At 43.8% G+C, this 21,371-nt stretch overlaps 1 pseudogene; it reads right to left on the bottom strand.

The window, feature by feature from the left end:
* LOC126006980 (Y-box-binding protein 2-like) overlaps positions 1-19,651 on the bottom strand; it is a 44,230-nt pseudogene extending 24,579 nt beyond the window's left edge.
* Positions 19,652-21,371: the final 1,720 nt, after the last annotated feature.

The raw sequence follows: 21,371 nt of genomic DNA, 5'->3' as shown, positions 1-21,371 counted from the left end.
CATAACACGCACTCTGTTTGGAATCTATTATAGAGGTTACGGGCTAGGTTTCAGATTGCCTAAGTTCAGACCTCAACTCTGCCACTTCCCAGCTATATCATTTTGGGTATGTTGACCTAAGTTCTGTGATCTTCAGGTTCCTTGTCTGAGAAATGCTGCTAATAATAGCTTCCCTTTTGTCTCCAGTTGTGATGATTAAACGTGGATCAAGTGCTTAGCCCAGGGACTGTCATCTAGAAGCTCCTTCTAGCTGACACGTAGCCTCTTGCCCTGCTCTGAACTTTACACTGCTTCACCTTTTGCGCCTAAATTCATCCTCCGAGGTCCAAAAGGAATCTGTCTACTCCTTCTCTGGAAATTGATGCTGCAGCTGAGTAGAGAATTCGGACACCCTAGATGAAGTGTTGGCCCTGGGACTTGTTTTGACCAACAGTTTGTGACTTATGCAAATGCCTAAAACATGCTTCTGTGGTTGAAGGAACTTTACCTAGTCTTATGTGTTTTGGCTACTTGGCCATTAAACACTCTTTCCTATTCTAGAAGAATCCTTTCTCTTAGTACCTCACAAAGTCTTCTCCTGGCTCTTGGCTGGTCCTGTCAGTGCTTGGGGGAACCAGACAGTGCCGGGATTGATCTGGGCCTTGGTCTTCAAGTGTAAAGTATGTACTCAGTCTTTGGAGCCATCTTGTTTAAGTTTTGTTTTATTTGGGGGCCACTTACTTGGGGATCACTCGTGGAGGATTCAAGGGACCATATGGGATGCTGGGGATTAAATCCTGGTGTACTGCAAGTGCCTTACCCACTATGATATCACTCCCACCCCACTTTTAGTGATTGGCCCAAAGGCCTCCACTTAACAAGCAATAACAGAGTTTGCTTTTCCAACTTCCCTTGCCACGTAGGCATGGCCTAATGATGGCTGATTTTGTTGATGAGTCTTTATCAGTCCTCACACACTGAATTGAAAGCAGGGACAGAGAGCTCATGCTTGTAGTGCCAGAACTGGAAGTGCTTGGCACTGGAAATCGCCTCCCTGAGTAGGTGCAGCTGTAGCCAGGAGAGGCACCCCCAGCTTCTGCTTTAGGACTCCTCAGTGACTCACCTGACCAGCTCTGTGGGGGATTCCAGAGGCTTCTTGACTGAATAGCTCTTGTTTTTCCTGTCTTCCAAAATCCTTCAAGAAACCCAGTCCCTTTCAGCAAGTTCCCCTGGCTTAGATCAACTAGCAAGGGTTTGTTTGTAATCTTTGCTATGTTCTCCTTGGTCCCCCTTCTTTCTTAGCTCTAGTACTGAGGTAGCAGAGAGGGCTCCCACTTCCTACACTCAGCTAATCCTAGCTGGGACCACAGTCACTGCATCTAATGCCATTGTCATCTATTCCTATCTCCTCTTCTACAAGTTTAAAGCTCTTTATCTAAAACTCTAGGGGCCAGAGATAGGGCTCAAGTATACACCCCCACACCTGCACTGCCCAGAGTGATCCCTTCAATGTTAGCAGAAAAAAAAATGTTTTAATGACCATAAATCAGTAACTTCCTCCTTCCCCACACCCCAACTGAGGCAAAAACAAATCTGCTCTTTGTCTCCAAGAATTTGTCGTGTTGATCTGGGCAGCATAGAAATGAGTCAAATATTTGTGGGTGTTTGTTTTCTTTGGGGCCTCACAAGCAGTGCCCTGGGGGCCCAGGAGTCACTCTTAGAAAAACTTGGGGAACTGAATCAAAATTTAGTGCTAGGCCTGAGGGTATGTGTGGTAGGGCTCAGAACCCAGGTGTTGGGGATGACTTGGGCCATGCTGGTGGTACTCAGGATTTTCTAAGGCCACACCTAGCAATACTCTAGGCAACATGTAGTGTGAGGGAACAAACCCAGTTCTGAAGGATGCAAGGTATGCACCCCGACCCCCATACTACCTTTTCCATCCCCATATGGAGCTGTTTGTGTCTACCTTCTTTTGCCTAGTAAAATGTTAGGGTTCAGCCATGTTGTAGGTACTATCACTACTTTATTCTCTCATAGCTGATTAATATTCCAATGCTTGGATGTGTCACATTTTGTTTATCTATTCATGAGTTTATCACTGTAAAGACTGTTTTGGGCAGGTGCCATGGTGGATCCTTGGGAGGCTCCCAGGCATGCTTGAGATGATGTCATCTGATAGGGCAAAACTCAGAAGATGAAGATGTTAGAATTTATTATATAGTTCAAATAGATGGGTTTAGGTACTTCCCAATGCCCAGGCCTCTCCTTTTCCCAGGTATGACACCTTATCTGGTCCCATACCACCCATTATGGCTTCCTAGGTTCTATTCCTTGATGTTTGCTCACCTCCAGTGTACAGTGACCTGATGTGGTCTCTGTACTGCTCTTTAGCCAGCATCTGCTCTCCTAGCCACCAGCCACTGCCACGTGCTTATGGGGAAAACTCTTCTGCTCAGCATCTGTCAAGGGCCTCCAAGCTCTGCATGAATCTGCTGTGAGTGTGCAAGTTCTACCTGATCCTGGTCTGCATGAGTGTGTGTGTGTGTGTGTGTGTGTGTGTGTGTGTGTGTGTGTGTGTGTGTGTGTGTGTATACCCATGAGAGAGGGAGGGAGGAGAGTTTGGGAGCCTTTCTTTTATTTGCTGCCATCTCCCACCTCAGCTATTCCATTATCTATTTTTATTGGCTATTTTTTGATGGATGAGATTTAAAGTGATCAAGTAAATTGGTCTGTCCAAGTAAATCACCCTGATGCTCCCCCACATTTCCCCTGGAACACTCTGGCCACCCAGCTGGGTTGCACCTGACAGGCACCAGGGTAAGAAATAAAGAAGGATTTCAAATTCTAATTCTAATGGTCCCTTTCCAATTAAAAAGAAAAACTTTTTTTTTTTTTTAGTTTTGGGTCACACCTGGCAGCACTCAGGGGTTACTTTTGGCTCTTCACTCAGAAATTGATTCTGGCAGTCACAGGGGACCATTTGGGATGCTGGGATTTGAACCATCATCAGTCTTGGATTGGCTGTGTGCTAGGCAAACGTCCTACTGCTGTGTTGTCTCTCTGGTCCCTCAAATTAAAATTCTAATGGTTCCTTCAGCCCCCTCATTCTTCCCAGGCCCTGACAGACCTAACTGAGAAAGACAAGATGTTAAATTTAGGGTTCTTCATAGCCTGACCCAGGAGATTGAGTCAGAGCCAGAAGATTATGAAATCCTGGATAGGACTGATACCTGGGACTATCGGTTGCATCTATCCAAAGTAGGCTCCATCCAACTTCCTCATCCTTCTTGGTTAGAGAAATAGAGTCTCATTCCTGTCACATTAGTCTTCTCATGCCAATAGTCAAGAGTCTATGGATTGTATAGAGATTTGTTGCTAACAAGATCAAGAACATTTGGGTTATTTCCATTTTTTGTTTTGTTTTGTTTTTGGGCTACACCCTACAGTGCTCAGGGGTTACTTCTGGCTCTGTGCTCAGAAATCATTCCTGGCAGGCTCGGGGGAACCATATAGGATGTTGGGGATCAAATCCATGTTTGTCCTGGGTCAGCTGCAATCAAGGCACACGCCCTACCACTGTATCACCACTCAGGCCCCTCATTTCCACTTTTTGACTATCTTGAACAATATCGCTGTAAGCACTGAAGTTTTTGTTTTGATTGTTTCCATTTGCCTGAGATTTGTACTATGCAGGGGAATTGCTGAGTCATATGCTAATTCTATGTATAATTGTTTGAGGAACCAATGGAATGTTTTTTAGAGTAGTCTACAATTTTACATTTTTTAACAAGGAATATTTTATTAGACACCAAATGACACTACTGAAACACTAATAATAGTTTTTCATATTCTAATAACCTGGAGGGTTGACAAAGTCATCAGTACTTGTGTCATCAAAACTACATTTGAGTTACCTCAGAGACTGGCACACATCACAAAGAACAAGAACAATCAGTGCTGGCTGGGATGTGGAAAGAAAGGAACTCTCATTCACTGCTGGTGGGAATTCTGTCTAGTCCAGACTTTATGAAAACCAATATGGAGATTCCTCAAAAAACTGGAAATTGAGCTCCCATATGATCCAGCTATATCATTCCTAGTGATATACCCTAGGAACACAAAAATACAGTTCAAAAATCCCTTCTTCACATTTATATTCATTGCAGTGCAATTTTCAATTGCCAGACTCTGGAAACAATAAAGATGCCCTTCAACAGATGAATGACTAAAGAAATTGTGGTAATATGCACAATTGAATATTATGCAGCCATTAGGAGAGATGAAGTCATGAAATTTTCCTCTGTGTGATATACATGAGATCTATTATGTTGAGTGAAATAAGTCAGAGGGAGAGGGATAGACATAGAATACTCTCATTGATCTATGGGTTTTAAGAAAAATTAAGGACATTATTATAATGCCCAGAGACAATAGAGATGAGGGCTGGAAGAACCAGCTCACAATTTGAAGCTCACCACAAAGAGTGGTGAGTGCAGTTAGGGAAATAACTACACTAACAACTATCATGACAATGTTAATAAGTGAGAGAAGTAGAATGTCTGTCGAATACAGCTAGGGGTTGGGAAGGAGGAAGGGGGGCATTGGTGGTGGGAATCTTGCACTGGTGACTGAAACCCAACTACAATTATGCATGTAATCATGGTGCTTAAATAAAGATTTTACTACCCAGTGACTCTATGACCTGTTTTTTATTCCCCCTTGATTTATCCTAACCTTTGCTGATTAATTTTGAAAGAATGTAGTTGTCTTCTGTTTCATTTTTAGAGATAATTTCCTGAAATTCTATAAAGGAAATATTTGCATCTTCTGATGTAAATTGTTGAAGCTTAATTGCTGGATGATTCAAAGACAATGTTCCTCTTAGTGATGTATTCTATTAGCATTTTTAAGATGTCCTCCTCTATATTCTCTATTGTTGGTTTGGTTTCCTTTTATCAAAGGAGATGTAAACTAAACTATAGAAGATCATGGGTACACGGGCCCACACAGCAGAAAACTGGTCATCTCGAGAAGAGAAGGCTGGCCAAGTCCCCAATTTCCCATTTCTGCAGTGCAGAGTTTTCACCTCTTACAATTTTAGTTGTCTATGTCACACCAGGCTATATTCAGGGGCTAATCCCAATTTCTGAGCTCAGGGGACCTCTTGGCAGTGCTAGAGGGCCCACCTGCTACTGGGGTGCATACTTGTACCTCCTGTGCTTTGCTCATTTGAGCCTTTTCTTCAGCCCTGTTATTCTCCCTTTTTTGAGAGAGTAAGGGGGTTGATGAGCCCCAGCACTGCCCTCAGCAGTGCTCAGGGTTTACTCCCAGCTCTGTGCTCAGATGTCAGTCCTGGTGGTGCCTGGTCAAGATACTCTCAATTTGAGTATGATGTCCTTTTGCTCAACATAGGAAAGAATGTTAGCATGAGTCAGATATAAAGAGTAGAGAAGATTTATTAAGGAATACTAAATAGTGCACATTCTAAGAGTCAACATGTGGGCAGACTCCAGAGAAAGTGGCGCCAGCTCAACACTCAATTCTAGTTTATATGGATATAGGGAAAGGGCAAATTAATTAGGGTAGAATATTCATGAATTTTCAGGGAAAAAGAACTCTTGGTGAAGAGTTCCTGGAGTACAGCCCAGATCCTGACCATACTTGGTCACTTCTAGGCATCTCATGGCTACAGTCGACAATACAGGTGGGGGCGATTTTTTCTTTTATATTTTTGTTTTGTTTTTTTGGGGGTCCACCCTGTTACTCCTGGTTCTGTGCTCAGGGATCATTCCTGGTGGGACTTGGGGGAACATATGGGTGCTGGGAATCTAACTCAAGTGGGCCTTATGAAAGACCAATGCCCTATCTACTGTACTATCTCTCCAGCCCCTAAATGGTCTTCTTTTGATGCTTTGGACATGATTTTTGTATCGGGGTAGACTAGCCTCTCCTTTTGGAATTCAGTCACCTCTCCCATCCATTCCAGGCTTGGGCCTGGGATTTGTATCTCAGTGGTTTCACCTGCTCCTGAGTTGGGTCTTTAGTGCCAAAGGCTTTCATGCCCTGCCATCTGTCTGGTGATGGGACAAAAAGAAGGTTTCTAGACTGAGAGCTTCTTTTTTCTTTTTTGGTTTTTGGGCCGTACTCAGTAATGTTCACTCAGGACTCATTCCTAGTAGTGCTTGGGGGACCCTATGGGATGCTGGGGATCTGCCATATGTAAGGCAAATGCTCTATTGGCTGTACTATCACTCCAGAGCTTCCTTTTACCTGCTGCTCTTTCCTGTGGTCAGCCATTCCAGGACCATCTGTTTGACCTTTTGGGTGGATTTCATCAAATGAAATGAGATTTAAAATGACCCAAGAGGGGCTGGAGAGATAGCATGAATGCAAGGTGTTTGCCTTGCATGCAGAAGGATTGTGGTTCAATTCCCAGCATCCTATATGGTCCCCTGAGCTTGCCAGGAGCGATTTCTGAGTGTAGAGTCAGGAGTAACCCCTGAGCGATGCCTGGTGTGACCCAAAAACCAAAAAAAAAAAAAAAAAAGAAACGAGAGATAGCACAGTGGTAGGGCGTTTGCCTTGCATGCAATACCCTAGGAACACAAGAATACAATACAAAAATACCTTCCTCACACCTATATTTATTGCAGGACTATTCACAATAGCCAGGCTCTGGAAACAACCAAAATGCCCTTCAACAGATGAATGGCTAAAGAAACTGTGGTACATATACACAATGGAATATTATGCAGCCGTCAGGAGAGATGAAGTCATGAAATTTTCCTATACATGGATGTACATGGAATCTATCATGCTGAGTGAAATAAGTCAGAGGAAGAGAGATAGACGCAGAATAGTCTCGCTCATCTATGGGTTTTAAGAAAAATAAAAGTCATTTTTGCAACAATCATCAGAGACAATGAGAGGAGGGCTGGAACTTCCAGCTCACTTCATGAAGCTCATCACAAAGAGTGGTGAGTGCAGTTATAGAAATAACTACACTAAGAACTACCATAACCATGTGAATGAATGAGGGAACTGGAAAGCCTGTCTAGAGTACAGGTGGTGGTGGGGTGGCATGGAGGGAGTTTTGGGACATTGGTGGTGGGAATGGTGCACTGGTGAAGGGGGTGTTCTTTACATGACTGAAACCTAATCACAACCATATTTGTAATCAAGATGTTTAAATAAAGATATTAATAAAAATATATATATATACTGCTGTGGGGCCCGAGAGATAGGTGTTTGCCTTGCATGCAATAGAATAGTGGTTGGAATCCCGGCATCCCATATGATCCCCCGAGCCTGCCAGAAGTGATTTCTGAGTGTAGAGCCAGGAGTAATCCACTCCTGAGCGCTGCCGGGTGTGACCCAAAAACCAAAAAAAAAAAAAATAATAATAATCCCAACAAAATATACTGCTGTATCTCTAGAATTTCCTCTGGGCATTAATAACCGTTAGACCAAAGCAACAGCACATGGCCAATCAAGATCTGATCATTGGCATCCAATATGGACTTTTGAACACTGCCAGGAGTGGTTCTTGGTAACCCCTGAGCATTGTCAAGTATGATCCCAAAACCAAATTAAATAAATAAATAAATAGCCATTTATAGGGTTTGTAGACTTCTTTTGCCTTTTTCTGGGTTTTAGAAGTAGAAGGTTTCAGCAAATTTTTCAGGAATTGGATATGGGAGTTCAACCAGGGCCTCTCCCCATCACAAAACTTTTCACTAGCCCCAGCAAGCTGCCTTCCAGTTTTCCAGTCTAGGATAATTAACTGAGACTCATCTTTTTCTCTAGAGCTGTTTATTTCCTATCACGCCCATTTATTCATTCTTCCTGTGATAGCTAGTGACTGCGTTCTTCTCTTCAATACTGTCAATTTAAAGAAAGCAAGTCTGCACTTGAGATTAAAAGACAAGAGCCGTCATTATTTTGGTTTTCAGTGATACCTTGTGGAAGAAGCCAGAAAGAGTAAATTTTGTAAGCTTCTCAATTTTAGGACAGACTTCAGGTTTGTTTTTGTTTTGTTTCAATAGGTAAGAAATTTACATGTGAAATTGAGAAGAAACAGGCATTTATCTTTCAAGGCTGGAGAGGAAATGTTCGCATCCTGGCTAATCCAAGGCTGCATTTTACACTTGAAAACATGAGGCATAAATTTTCCAGGTGTGAGCAAAAGGCAATCCTTTGAAAAGAGAAGACTTTTATTATTTAAAAAAAATTTAAAAGATGCCTGGAGCCTATTTGTTAATAGCTGGTCTATCCACAAGAACATCTTCAATGGGAGTTTGGAATTGCAAATTGAGTGAGGTCCATATTCAATGAAAATGTTTTTCTCCCTAAGAGAAAATTTATATGGATCCAGAGTATTTTCCATTCTACAATACACAAACTTCCCTCTATTGCAAGGACCTGAGGCTCTGCCACTGCTAGGCTAGGTTTAGGTTGCAATGCAAATCCAGCCAGCGCCTCTTCCTCCATTGCTCTGGTTCAAGAAGGGTAAGGCGAGCCAGGTGCAGACCTCACTGTCAAACCCTAAGGTTAGAGGCAGTGTGTGAGGTGATGGCACAATCTACCCTAGTTGCCTTGGGAAATACTTCCATAAAGATTTAAAGGAGCGGGGGCCAGAGAGATAGCATGGAGGTAAGGCGTTTGCCTTTCATGCAGGAGGTCATTGGTTCGAATCCCGGAGTCCCATATGGTCCCCCGTGCCTGCCAGGAGCAATTTCTGAGTGTGGAGCCAGGAATAACCCCTGATCTCTGCTGGGTGTGATCCAAAAACCACACACACACACACACAGACACACACACAAAAGATTCAAAGGAGCAATTCCAATTTCTTTCTTCCAGATCATTCCTGCTTCTGATATCTGCTGACCTGATGGTCTTCTCTGGTCTTGGGAATTCTGCATCAAGTAAGAAAGAAAGAGATGGGGAAGTGAGGAAGAACTATAGGGATCCGCTATCCACTTAATTTAAAAAGTAAATATTATCATTCGTACTACTTTCCCCTTTATTATTATTTTTTTGTTTTGTTTTGTTTTTGTTTTTGGATCACACCCAGCAGCACTCAGGGTAACTCCTGGCTCTATGCTCAGAAATCGCCCCTGGCAGACACGGGGGACCATATGGGATGCCGGGATTCGAACCACCCTTCTTCTGCATGGAAGGCAAACACCTTACCTCCATGCTATCTCTCTGGCCCTTCACCTTTATTATTTTACTTGTATATTAATTTTTTAATTTTGGGGTAACTCTTGACACTGCATTGAGGAATTACTGTTGTGGTGCTCAGGGAACCATATAGGATGCTGGAAATTGAACCTGGGTCAACAGCATGAAAAACAAGTGCCTTATCCACAATACTGTTTCTCTAGGCCATTTTTAAATTTATATTTTATAAAGATGTAATTATTTATTTATATATATAATTTTTTGGTCACACCCCACGACACTCAGGGGTTACTCCTGGCTCTGTGCTCAGAAATCGCTCCTGGCAGGCTCGGTGGACCATATGGAATGCCGGGATGCGAACACTGTCTGTCCTGGGTCGGCTGAATGCAAGGCAAACGCCCTACCCCTGTGCTATATCTCTGGCCCCTAATTATTTATATCTTTTTGAAGGGGAGAGTAATCAATACCCAATTATGTTCAGTGGCTGTTTTTGGTTCTGTGCTCAGGAGTGACCTCCATGTCAGTGCTTGGCTGCCATCTGTGACTCCAGGGATCATACGAGGCCAGCTGCATGTAAGGCAAGTTCTTTCCCCTCAGTACTATCTCTGCAGCCCTTTTGTTTTTCCACTCTATAGAATCTAAGGTATCAGGCGTTCCTACAGGCCCTATTTGAGCAGCCTTTAACCTGAAATGTGCTTTCCATTTGCTGATAAGCCCCTTAAGCATGATCCAACCCCACCAGCCCTGTAACTGCCACTCAGAGACCAATAAAAAAAAAATCTTAAAAAAAAAAAAAAGTCTTGAAGAGGAGTTTTACTGGCAACACTTGGAAGATGGTAAATTTCTGTCCTCAAGGGTCACTTGAGAGGTTTTACAGGATATAAGACAGAGAAACACTTTTTAGGAAGGGCAGGCTATAGGGTTCCAGGTAGGTCAATAAATTTACTCAAGAGGCAGACCTCCTTGAAGTACACTCCTAATGTGACTGCAGATAGATTTATTTTTATTTTTATTTTTTGGGGGGGCCACACCCGGTGATGCTCAGGGGTTACTCCTGGCTTTGTGCTCAGAAATCGCTCCTGGCTTGGGGGGACCATATGGGATGCTGGGGGATCGAACCACAGTTCCTCCTAGGCTAGCGCGGGCAAGGCAGATGCCTTACTGCTTGTGCCACTGCTCTGGCTCCTGCAGATAGATTTTTGATTAAGGTTCCCCCTTTTATCCTTTTGGGCAAAATAAGGGAGAACTTTCAGCATCCCTAACCAACAGGTGCTTGGTTTCTTTTTTTTCTTTTTGGTTTTTGGGTCACACCCAGTGTCGCTCAGGGGTTAATCCTAGCTCTTCACTCAGAAGTCCTCTTGGCAGGCCTAGGGGACCATATGGGATGCCAGGATTCAAACCGGGGTCCATCCTGCCTTGGCCACATGCAAGGCAAATGCCCTACTGCTGTGCTATCTCTCCTGCCCCAGGTGTTTGGTTTCTAATATTGAATTCAATCCTAATTTCTTGGTCAGTTTTTTTTTTTTTTTTGGTCAGTTTTTGACTTGGTCTTGTCTGCACAAAAACTACAGGGTCATATTTTTTCCACTAGAAAATCCTAACTACCTCCATTAATTGTTGTTTGTTTGGGAGCCATATCCAGCTGTGCTCAGAGCTGAATCCTGATTATGTTTAGAGATCACTCCTGGAAAGATGGGACCAACCCTATGTGGTGGCAGGTATATAACATTTTGATTAAATATATTTAGAATAGAAATTCAGGTATAGTCTGAATGCAAGGCAAACACCTGTCTTCTGTACTATCTTTCCAGTCCTTGTCCCCTTTTATTATAATGCTTAAATATCTACCTCTGGGGCCGGTGAGGTGGCAAGGTGTCTGCCTTGCAAACGCTAGCCAAGGAAGGACCACGGTTTGATCCCCCGGCATCCCATATGGTCCCCCCAAGCCAGGGGCAATTTCTGAGCCCTTAGCCAGGAGTAACCCCTGAGCATCAAACAGGTGTGGTCCGAAAAACCAAAAGAAAAAAAAAATCTACCTCTGACACAGTATAAGATGCACTTAACCTGTACGATGAATAACTAAACATGTTCACCCACCCCTTCTTTTATTTAGTTGGGGGTTTTGGTCCACTTCCAATCATGTTTGGGAGTTACTGGTGTTTAGGGACTATTGGTGATTGGGTATTTGGGGGTTCTGCGTTCAGGGATCAATCCTGGTAGTGCTCAGGGGACCATCTGTCTGGGGATTGAACTGGGCCTGGACACATGCAAAGTAAACATCTCTATTTTTTTCCTCCCCTAAAGTAAGCATCTTAACTCCTGTCCTTGAGATTCTTTTGGCTTGTCTGTTTTGCTTTTGGGCCACACCTGGCAATGCTCAGGGTCCTAGCTCAGTGCTCAGAAGTGTATGCAGTGCCAGGGACTGAAGCCAAATATGAAGCAGGTGCTTCAGCCATCAAACTATTTCCCTAGACTAATTCTGAATTTCTTATCTGGTTGTAGGGGTGAATAGAATGGTTTTGATTGGCATGTGGAATATTTTGCTTAGGTTATTTCTAAGAATGATGTTGTCTAGACAGGTTTGGACCATTCTTGCAATTACCAACCTGCTTGGTTAGCCACATGCTTCAACAATGCATTCAGCTTAGCCCTACCTGCTCTTCAGCTTCTGATATTACCATGATGTCATTCATATAGTGTATTATTACTGTGGAGACCTGAATCTAATCCCAATCCCTCCTGATAAAATTTGGACAATAAACAAGTGAGTTCAGATAACCCCATGACAGGGGATCTGAGAAATAGTATAGGCTTGCATGCAGCCAGTCCCAGTTTGATCCTTAGCACTGAATGTTTTCCTGAGTACTTCCAAGAGTGGCCCTAAGCACATAGCCAGGTAGACCCTCTGAGCACAGGTGGGGTCAAACAAACCACCACTCCCTGCATACCAAAGCAAACATGAACACTGGCAGCGTGTGGTATTTCTCTCATATGGTTAAACCATGTCCAGATCAACTGGTACTGGGTGGCACATTTAAAAATATCTTTTTGTTTTTGTTTTTGGGTCACACCCGGCGGCACTCAGGGGTTACTCCTGGCTGTACACTCAGAAATCGCCCCCGGCAGTCTCAGGCGACCATATGGAATTCAAACCACTGTCCTTCTGCATGCAAGGCATACATACCTTCATGCTATCTCTCCAGCCCCTAAAAATATCTTTTTTTTTTTTTTTTTTGGTTTTTGGGCCACACCCGGTGAAGCTCAGGGGTTACTCCTGGCTATGTGCTCAGAAGTCGCTCCTGGCTTGGGGGACCATATGGGACGCCGGGGAATTGAACCGCGGTCCATCCTAGGCTAGCACAGGCAAGGCAGGCACCTTACCTCTAGCGCCACCGCCCAGCCCCTAAAAATATCTTTTAGTAATGTGAATTACATGATTAGGTTTAGGCATACAACATTCCAACACCACTCTCATTGATAAATCAATGACCACTAATGTCCCTAGTTTTTCTCCTCCCACCATCCTGACTCTATGACAGTCATTTTTGTTTGGTTTTGAGACCACACCTGGCTAATGCTCGGGTTACTCTTAGTTCTGTTACCAGGAGTCACTCTAAGTGGACTGAGGACTATATGGAATGCCAGGGATTGAACCCAGGTAAGATGAATGCAATGCAAGTGCCCTACTCATTGTACTATCTCTCTTGTTCCTCGACAGGCACCTTTTTTGTGGGGAGGGCACACCCGGTGATGCTCAGGGGTTACTCCTGGTTATGTGCTCAGACATCACCTCTGGCTTGGGGGACCATATGGGACACCAGGGGATCAAACTGCCGTTCATCCTAGGTTAGCACTTGCAAAGCAAATGCCTTACCACCTGCACCACCGCTCCTGCACCTTGACAGGCACCTTTTATTTTATTTATTTATTTATTTATTTATTTATTTATTTATTTATTTATTTAGGTTTTTGGGCCACACCTGGTGATGCTCAGGGGTTACTCCTGGCTATGCGCTCAGAAATTGCTCCTGGCTTGAGGGACCATATGGGATGCCAGGGGATTGAATCGCGGTCCATCCTAGGCTAGCGCAGGCAAGACAGATGCCTTACTACTTGTGCCACCTCTCCAGCCCTGACAAACACCTTTTAAAAAAACTTTTGACACTGTGCCTTTTAACCAGGACCAATGGTGGTTTGAATCCCAGCATCCCATATGGTCCCCCGAGCCTGCCAGGAGCAATTTCTGAGCAGAGACCAGGAGTAACCCCTGAGTGCTGCTGGGTGTGTCCCCCACAAAAAAAAGGTACATCTACACAATAGAATACTACACAGCTATTTAGAATAAATGAATTTATAAAATCTATTTAGACATGCATGAATATAAAGAGTATTATGCTGAGCAAAATGAGTCAGATGGAGAGGAATAGACAGGATAATTGCACTCATTTGTGAATTATATTTATATATATTTATATATTTGCTACAACATATCACAATTATATATTTGTGATATATATATATAAATAAAAAGACAGCAGGGGCTGGAGATATAGCATGGAGATAAAACATTTGCCTTGCAAGCAGAAGGACAATGGTTTGAATCCCAGCATCCCATATGGTCCCCCGAGCCTGCCAGGAGTGATTTCTGAGTGTAGAGCCAGGAGTAACCCCTGAGGGCTGCCGGGTGTGACCCCCCCAAAAAAAAGACAGTGTGATATGAATATCCAGAGACAATAGAGAAGAGGGCCAATCTATGGTAGAAAGCTTCCTACCAATAGCAGGGGAATGGAGTGTAGTTTGGCAGAGGGACCACTATAACAATGGTAGGTTGGAAATGATCATGCTGGACAAGAACTGAGTGCTGAAAGGAGACAAAGTGATAGGTATCACTTCAGTACAATATTGCAAACCACAGAGTCAAAAAAAAAAAAAAAAAAGAAGAAGAATAGAGAAAGAGAGAGAAAAAAAAAAGTCTGCCATAAAGTCAGACAAGAGAAAGTCAGACAAGAGAGAGAATGAGGAGGACGGGAGAAAAATGGGGACATTGGTGGCTGAAAATGTGCACTGATAAAATTTGCTGTACGTTGTATGACTGCAACTCAATTACGAACAACTTTGTAACTGTATCTAGTGAGGATTCAATTAAAAATATATTCATTAAGTTTCAGAGTCATGGGGCCGGGAAGGTGGCGCTAGAGATAAGGTGTCTGCCTTGTAAGCGCTACCAAGGAACGGACCGCGGTTCGATCCCCCGGCGTCCCATATGGTCCCCCCAAGCCAGGGGCGATTTCTGAGCACATAGCCAGAGCATCATAGCACATAACCATAGCACATAACCTGAGCATCAAACAGGTGTGACCCAAAAACCAAAAACCAAAAAAAAAAAAAAAAAAAAAAAAAAAAGTTTCAGAGTCATAGTAATTGGCTCTGGGTTAAAAAAATCCTTAAAAAGTTCCTTCTCGGGGCCGGGCGGTGGCGCTGGAGGTAAGGTGCCTGCCTTGCCTGCGCTAGCCTAGGATGGACCGTGGTTCGATCCCCCGGCGTCCCATATGGTCCCCCAAGAAGCCAGGAGCAACTTCTGAGCGCATAGCCAGGAGTAACCCCTGAGCCTCACAGGGTGTGGCCCAAAAACCAAAAAAAAAAAAAAAAAAAAAAAAAAAAAAGTTCCTTCTCTTGGGCCGGGCGGTGGCGCTGGAGGTAAGGTGCCTGCCTTGCCTGCGCTAGCCTAGGATGGACCGCGGTTCGATCCCCCGGCGTTCCATATGGTCCCCCAAGAAGCCAGGAGCAACTTCTGAGCGCATAGCCAGGAGTAACCCCTGAGCGTCACAGGGTGTGGCCCAAAAAAAAAAAAAAAAAAAAACAAAACAAAAAAAAAAAAGTTCCTTCTCCTGGGCCCGGAGAGATAGCACAGCGGTGTTTGCCTTGCAAGCAGCCGATCCAGGACCAAAGGTGGTTGGTTCGAATCCCAGTGTCCCATATGGTCCCCTGTGCCTGCCAGGAGCTATTTCTGAGCAGACAGCCAGGAGTAACCCCTGAGCAACGCTGGATGTGACCCAAAACAAACAAACAAAAAAAAAAGTTCCTTCTCCCCATAGCCCTCATATATTTTCACCATATAGTGCATATGGCGTTGGTTCCAGCTGTGGATCAGAAGAACTTAATCTCGAAGTCCATATTTATTAATCTGCCTAATCATACCCTATAATTAAATCATCTAAATTATTTGCAACTTTGGAGCTCTTTTTTTTTTTTTTTTTTTGGTTTTTGGGCTACACCCGGCATTGCTCAGGGTTACTCCTGGCTGTCTGCTCGGGATTCGAACCAACCACTTTGGTCCTGGATCGGCTGCTTGCAAGGCAAACGGCGCTGTGCTATCTCTCCGGGCCCTGGAGCTCTTTTTTAAGAAAAATTGAATCACTGTGCATTAAAAAATTATTTATGATTGTGTTTTAGGTGTATAGTGGTCCAATACCAATCCCTCTTCCCATTGTCCACTTCCTTCTCCTGTGTCCCCAGTTTCCCTCCAGCCCTCCAGCCTGCCTCTATGGCAATCACTTTTTTTTTTCCTCTTTTGAGGCACTGTGGTTTGCAATACTGTTACTGAGCGTAACATGCATATTATAACCTTTTATAACCCAGTCCTTGTCCAGAATTGCCACTTCCCTCTATTATTGTCATAGTGGTCCCTTCTGTGTTGACCCTGTCAGTCAGTGAAGGTCAATTTCTGTTCTTCTGGTATATTTGGGACCAGAAACATTCCCCTCAGTTGATGACTGGAAAAGAGCAGATCTGAGGCTGATAACCATTCCAATGATCCTTACATAAGACAAGAGGAACTGGAATACAAGAAAGGCCAGGAATATAAAAGAAGCCTAGCCAGGGGGAAGTGAGGCGCCAGGGAGAAGATAAGCATAAACAAGGGGTATAGGGAAGTTTCTCTGGAGCAACACATTGGGCAATAAAAGACCACTATCTCCCTTAAATTACCTCCCTTAACTGGAGCTCTCTGTGAGGAAGGAGGATGGGCCTGGAGTCAAGCCTGAAAGTGAACACTGTTCATGGGAAGATGGTGTTCCTCTTTGTGCTCCAAAGCTTTTGCCTCAAGGAGAATCACTTGAACAGTTGCTTTAGGGGGTTTCATTTGTCAGGTGGTTCCAGGACAGTGTCACAGGAAAACCCAACATCTTCCATGACCTATCTCCTATCCCCCCAACTCCATCCCTTTAGTGGCAAGCTTTCTAACTTATTTGTTATTTTTTTTCTTTGCTTAGTACCATATTTGCCGGCATAAAAGACGACTGGGCGTATAAGATGACCCCCTAAGTTTGCAGTTAAAACATAGGTTTAGGCCTATATTCGCTGTATCAGACAGAATGTTCATGTGCTGCAACTGTATGTACCACAGTGAGCCAATCAAAACAAGCAAAGGTTCAAAGGTTATACTGTAATAGACTTCCTCTCTGATTCTGGCCAATCTGAGCAGGCTTTTTACAGTGTAGATTTGGGTCCAGAACATTGTCTAATTTGCATGCATAAAAAGCTTGCTTGGATTGGCTGAGTTAGAGAGGTGAAAATTTGTTTTGTGGCAATATTCAGACAATTTTCGTTTAGCGACATATTGAAACATTTTTCGGGATATACTTGGCGTATAAGACGACCCCCGATTTTCGGTTGACTTTTTTTTTTTTGTTTCAAAAGTCATCTTATACGCTGAAAAATACAATAGTTATCCCCCTCCTATGTTTCCCTATATATTAGTGTCCTGTGTCCCTCTCCCTCATTACACTCAGCATGATATTCTCCATGTCCATTCATGAATCAGCATATTGCATGACTTCATCTTTTGCTTATGGCTGAGTAGTATTCCATTATGTATATGTACCATTTTTTTTTTATCCAGTCACCTGCTCTTGGGTACTTGTGTTATTTTAGATATTTATTTTGTTTATTTTTTGGGACTCACCCAGGAGTGCTCAGGGGTTACTCCTGGCTCTGTACTCAAGACTCACTCCTGGTGGACTCTGGGGACTATATGGGTTGCTGAGCATTGACCCCAGGTTCATGGCACACAAGGCAACCACCCTACCCACTTATGAATATGTTGTAATAAACAAGTGGACATAGGAATGCAGATTTCTTTTTTTTTTTTTTTTTTGGAGAGGGAGAGGACATATCTAGTAGTTCTCAGTGTTTGTTATTCTTGATTCTGCACTCAAGAATTAATCCTGGTGGTGCATATGGGGTGCTAGTGATTAAATCAGGTTGTGTGCAAAGCAAATGCCCTACTTGGTGTCCTATAGCTCTAGCCCATGCAGATGTCTTTTCTGTTTATGCTCTTCTTTTTTCCAAAAAATACTTCAAAGAATTTTCTGGGAATGAAAAAGATAGACAAGGAAATCATCCGGAAGATGGCTCGGAGGACTGAGTACATGTTTACCATTTTAGCATTTGAGTTCAATACTAGAACTTCATGGTCCCCTTTTATATTAAAACTAAAAGTTTGGGGGGCCACACCTAACTTGCCTGGGTGCTACTCTTGATTCTGTACTTAAGTGGTACTCAGAAGCTGATATAGGATGTCAAGAATCTAACCAGGTCAGCTGCATGCAAAACACTCTACTTGCTATCCTATTGCTATGGTCCTAAACTTTTAATTTTATGTTAAGGAATCTGGGGTCAGAGAGATGGCACAGTGGTGAGGCGTTTGCCTTGCATATGGCCAACTTGGGAGTGACCTGGTTCAATTCCAGGCATTTCATATGGTCCTCCAGCCAGCCAGGGGTGATTTCTGAGTGCAAAACCAGAAGTAACCCCTGAGTGCCACTGGGTATGGCCAAAAACTAATCAATCAATCAATCAATCAACCAATAAAGTTTAAAAAAAAACAGAGTCTGATAGATAGCCCAGAGGGAAAGGCTTTTGCCTTGTATAAAGCTAGCCTTGGTTAATTCCTGGCACCACATATAGTCTTCCAGGCCCTATGCGCAGCCAGGTGTGGCTCACTCCCCCAAAATTTTTTTGATAGCCAGAGCACATAGTTTGTCTGCAGAAGACTACCAGTTCAATACCAGTCACTGCTTATAGTCTCCTGAGCACCATTATTAACAACCACCCTGCAAAGAGTAAGAAATAGCCTCTGAGAAATGCTGGATGTAGCTCTCCAAAAGACAAAACAAAAAGAATAGCTTTGGACTGGAGAGATAGCACGGAGGTAGGGTGTTTGCCTTGCATGCAGAAGGACAGTGGTTCGAATTCCGGCATCCCATATGGTCCCTCGAGCTTACCAGGAGTGGTTTCTGAGCTTAGAGCCAGGAGTAACCCCTTGAGCGCTGCCAGGTGTGACCCAAAAAACAAAATCAAAAAAAAAAAAGGAAAAAAAAAGAAAAAAAGAAAAGGATAGCTTTATTCTGATAAGGACACTGAGTTCTGGCTGGACAGCACTTGTTTGCAGACGACCAATCACCTGCTCTTATTACCACACTAACACCACTCTGTGACATTGCCTTTCTATTTTCTGCATTTGCACCAGATGTCCATTGCAACCGAGCATGCCCCACTGTGCCCCCTTATAAATATACATGAGATTCCCGAAAAACCACTAAGTATGTATAGACTGTTACGTCTCCCGAACTCTGCCAGGCAGAAAAGCAGACCCCTCCCACTTCCTTCTTTGAAGCTAGCATTACAATCTGTTTTATTGGACTGCTTCCTCACTTTAGTTGTTTCTTTGCCAATGTCTCCTTTTTATTCAGGTGTTCCTGTTTTACCTATTTACTTATTTATTTATTTTTTCACAGCAACTTTAAGAGTTTCAGAATTAGGATTTTCATCATATGTTTTGAGGGAGGGTCCCCACCTCTGGAGTGACCAGAAGGCCTGGTGGAGAAGGGGATTCAGTAAAATACTTAACCAACCCAGCCAGATGACATTTAAATACTTGGGTATTTGCAGTAACGTCTGGGAGACCTTTGGTGCCAGGGACCTAACCTGGGTTCTTGTGCATATAAGGAAGGCATCTCTGAATGTTAAATGTTGGTGTCCAATAGGAGACCCCATAGTTCCTTCCGAACTGGTGTAGTTGACTGGTTTATAGCTCAGTAGAAACACTCACTAATGGCCCCAGAAATGCAAACACACCAGTGGTGTTTAGGTCACAGGGAAGTCACAGGGAAGAACCAGCTAAGGGCTGGGAAAAGCCACTGTTTCTTCAAAGGAAGGAAACTGCCCTGTCCCTCCAGGCCATGCAAAGGGCCTCAACCAGAACAGTCAGCTGTTAGCCTGATATGCAAATCATTCCTTGTTGTGCTACTGCCACTGCTCTGATTGACAGGGCCTGCTTAGGCACCCCAGGTAACCTTACCTCCACAGAACCAGACAACAGCTCTTCAAGCCTGGGCAGAGTTACCATTTTGGCTTCCTCGAGAGCTGTGAGATCTGTGTCAGAGGAGACCTGCTCTTGTGCTCTAGGGGACTCAGCCCTCAACATTGCTCCTCCCTCAGTTCTCAGCAGCAGAGGTTCCTCTGCCTCAGAGGTGTCAGAGGTCCCTCTGTCAACTCCTCCCTTTCTAAATGACTTAGAGGCTAGTGACTGAAACTCAATTGAAACCTGGCCTGTGGCAGGGATGTGTCTCTGACAGAGCATGAGCTTCCCTAACAGGAAGCCCTGGGTTTATCTCTGCATTCAAAATCTGAGATTGACAGGAGCGGTGGCACAAACAGTAGGGTGTTTGACTTGCACATGCTAACCTAGGATGGATTGAGGTTCAATCCCCTGGTGTCCCATATGGTCCCCAAGCCAGGAGTGATTTCTGAGCACATAGCCAGGAGTTACCCTTGAGCATCACCGGGTGTGGTTCAAAAACAAAAACAAAACCAAAAAAAAAAAAATCTGAGGTTGGTTCAATACCAAGGCCCAACATGACATCTTCTGTTTGCAATAAATTATATGCAAACAATTAAGGAACTGTGTATCTTACAAGCCTCTGAATTTGCATTTCCTTATCTAATTAGCCAATTTCCCCCCTTTTTCTTTTTTGTATGTTTGTGGATGGTACACCCCACAATACTTGGGGTGTACTCCTGGCTTTCTGTGTTCAGGAGACTTTGGGGAACTGAGAATTGAACCTGAGCCTGCACTCAATCCATTGAGCTAGCTAGTCCTAGAAAAATAGCTTGGTTTATGAACTATGAGGAGAGTAAAACCTTCAAAAAGAGGAGGATGGCATTTCCAGAAGAGAGAGGATCCTAGAAGGCTGCAAAACAGGTCATATAAGGGCTGGGTATGTAAACATTTTATGGGATTATTATGTTACTGACCCTACCCTGATTGGTGATTGTGCCCTACCCTAGGGTGTAATCTGGCATTCTGCCCCCACCCTAGGGTGGTACCTGATTCTGCTTCCACCATTGGGTGGTATCTGATCCCACCATTGGGTAATACCTGATTCTGGGGGATAAAAACAAGGGTCTGTGGAAGGCGAGGGGCTTTTGGCTGGAACTGATGCTGAGTCTTTGGACTTCAGTCTTGTCCACCGAATAAAGCTAATATTTCCACAAGCCTGACTGTCTGCGAGCTGTTTACCCGACGTTTCACCTCAGAACTGTCGGCTGGACAGGGTGGCAGATGCGTGCTCCGAGCTGGAAGAGAAAGGCCTCATCCTCCATCCCTCCATCAGTCAACCTCTTCAGAGGCTGACTTGCAACAATATAAGGATTTTCTTTAAATTGCCTTGGCCTGGAATACTCTGTATACAGAAGAGTTGTCAGGTTGTTGTCTGTCGAAGGAGAAGAACTTTGAACTTTTGGTGGTATTCTTTGGGGGAGGAGGGAATTTGGGCAATACTTGTGGTGCTAAGCTACTTTTGGTATCATGTCTAGTGGTACTTGGTATTCAGGGGACAACAGACTCCTGATTACTTTGTTGTTGTTGTTGTTCTGTTTTGGGGGACATACCTGATGGTGCTCAGGATTTAATTCCTGGTTCTGCACTCAGGGATAATCCTGAAGGGTTCTGGGGACCATATAGAGTGCTGGGGCTTGAACCTGGATCAACTACTTGCAAGGTAAACCGCTGTGCTATCTCTCATCATTTTAGTGCTCACTTGTCTGCTGCAGCTAAAAATCACTGGTGGTACCAGGGATCAAAGACAACAGAGACATCAGGCTCATACTCAGAGCATATGGACACCTCCAAACCACACAACTGA

The sequence above is a fragment of the Suncus etruscus genome, chromosome 4, assembly GCF_024139225.1.
Source record: "Suncus etruscus isolate mSunEtr1 chromosome 4, mSunEtr1.pri.cur, whole genome shotgun sequence".
Lineage (NCBI taxonomy): Eukaryota > Metazoa > Chordata > Mammalia > Eulipotyphla > Soricidae > Suncus > Suncus etruscus.
This window is presented reverse-complemented; position numbering and strand designations above follow the sequence as displayed.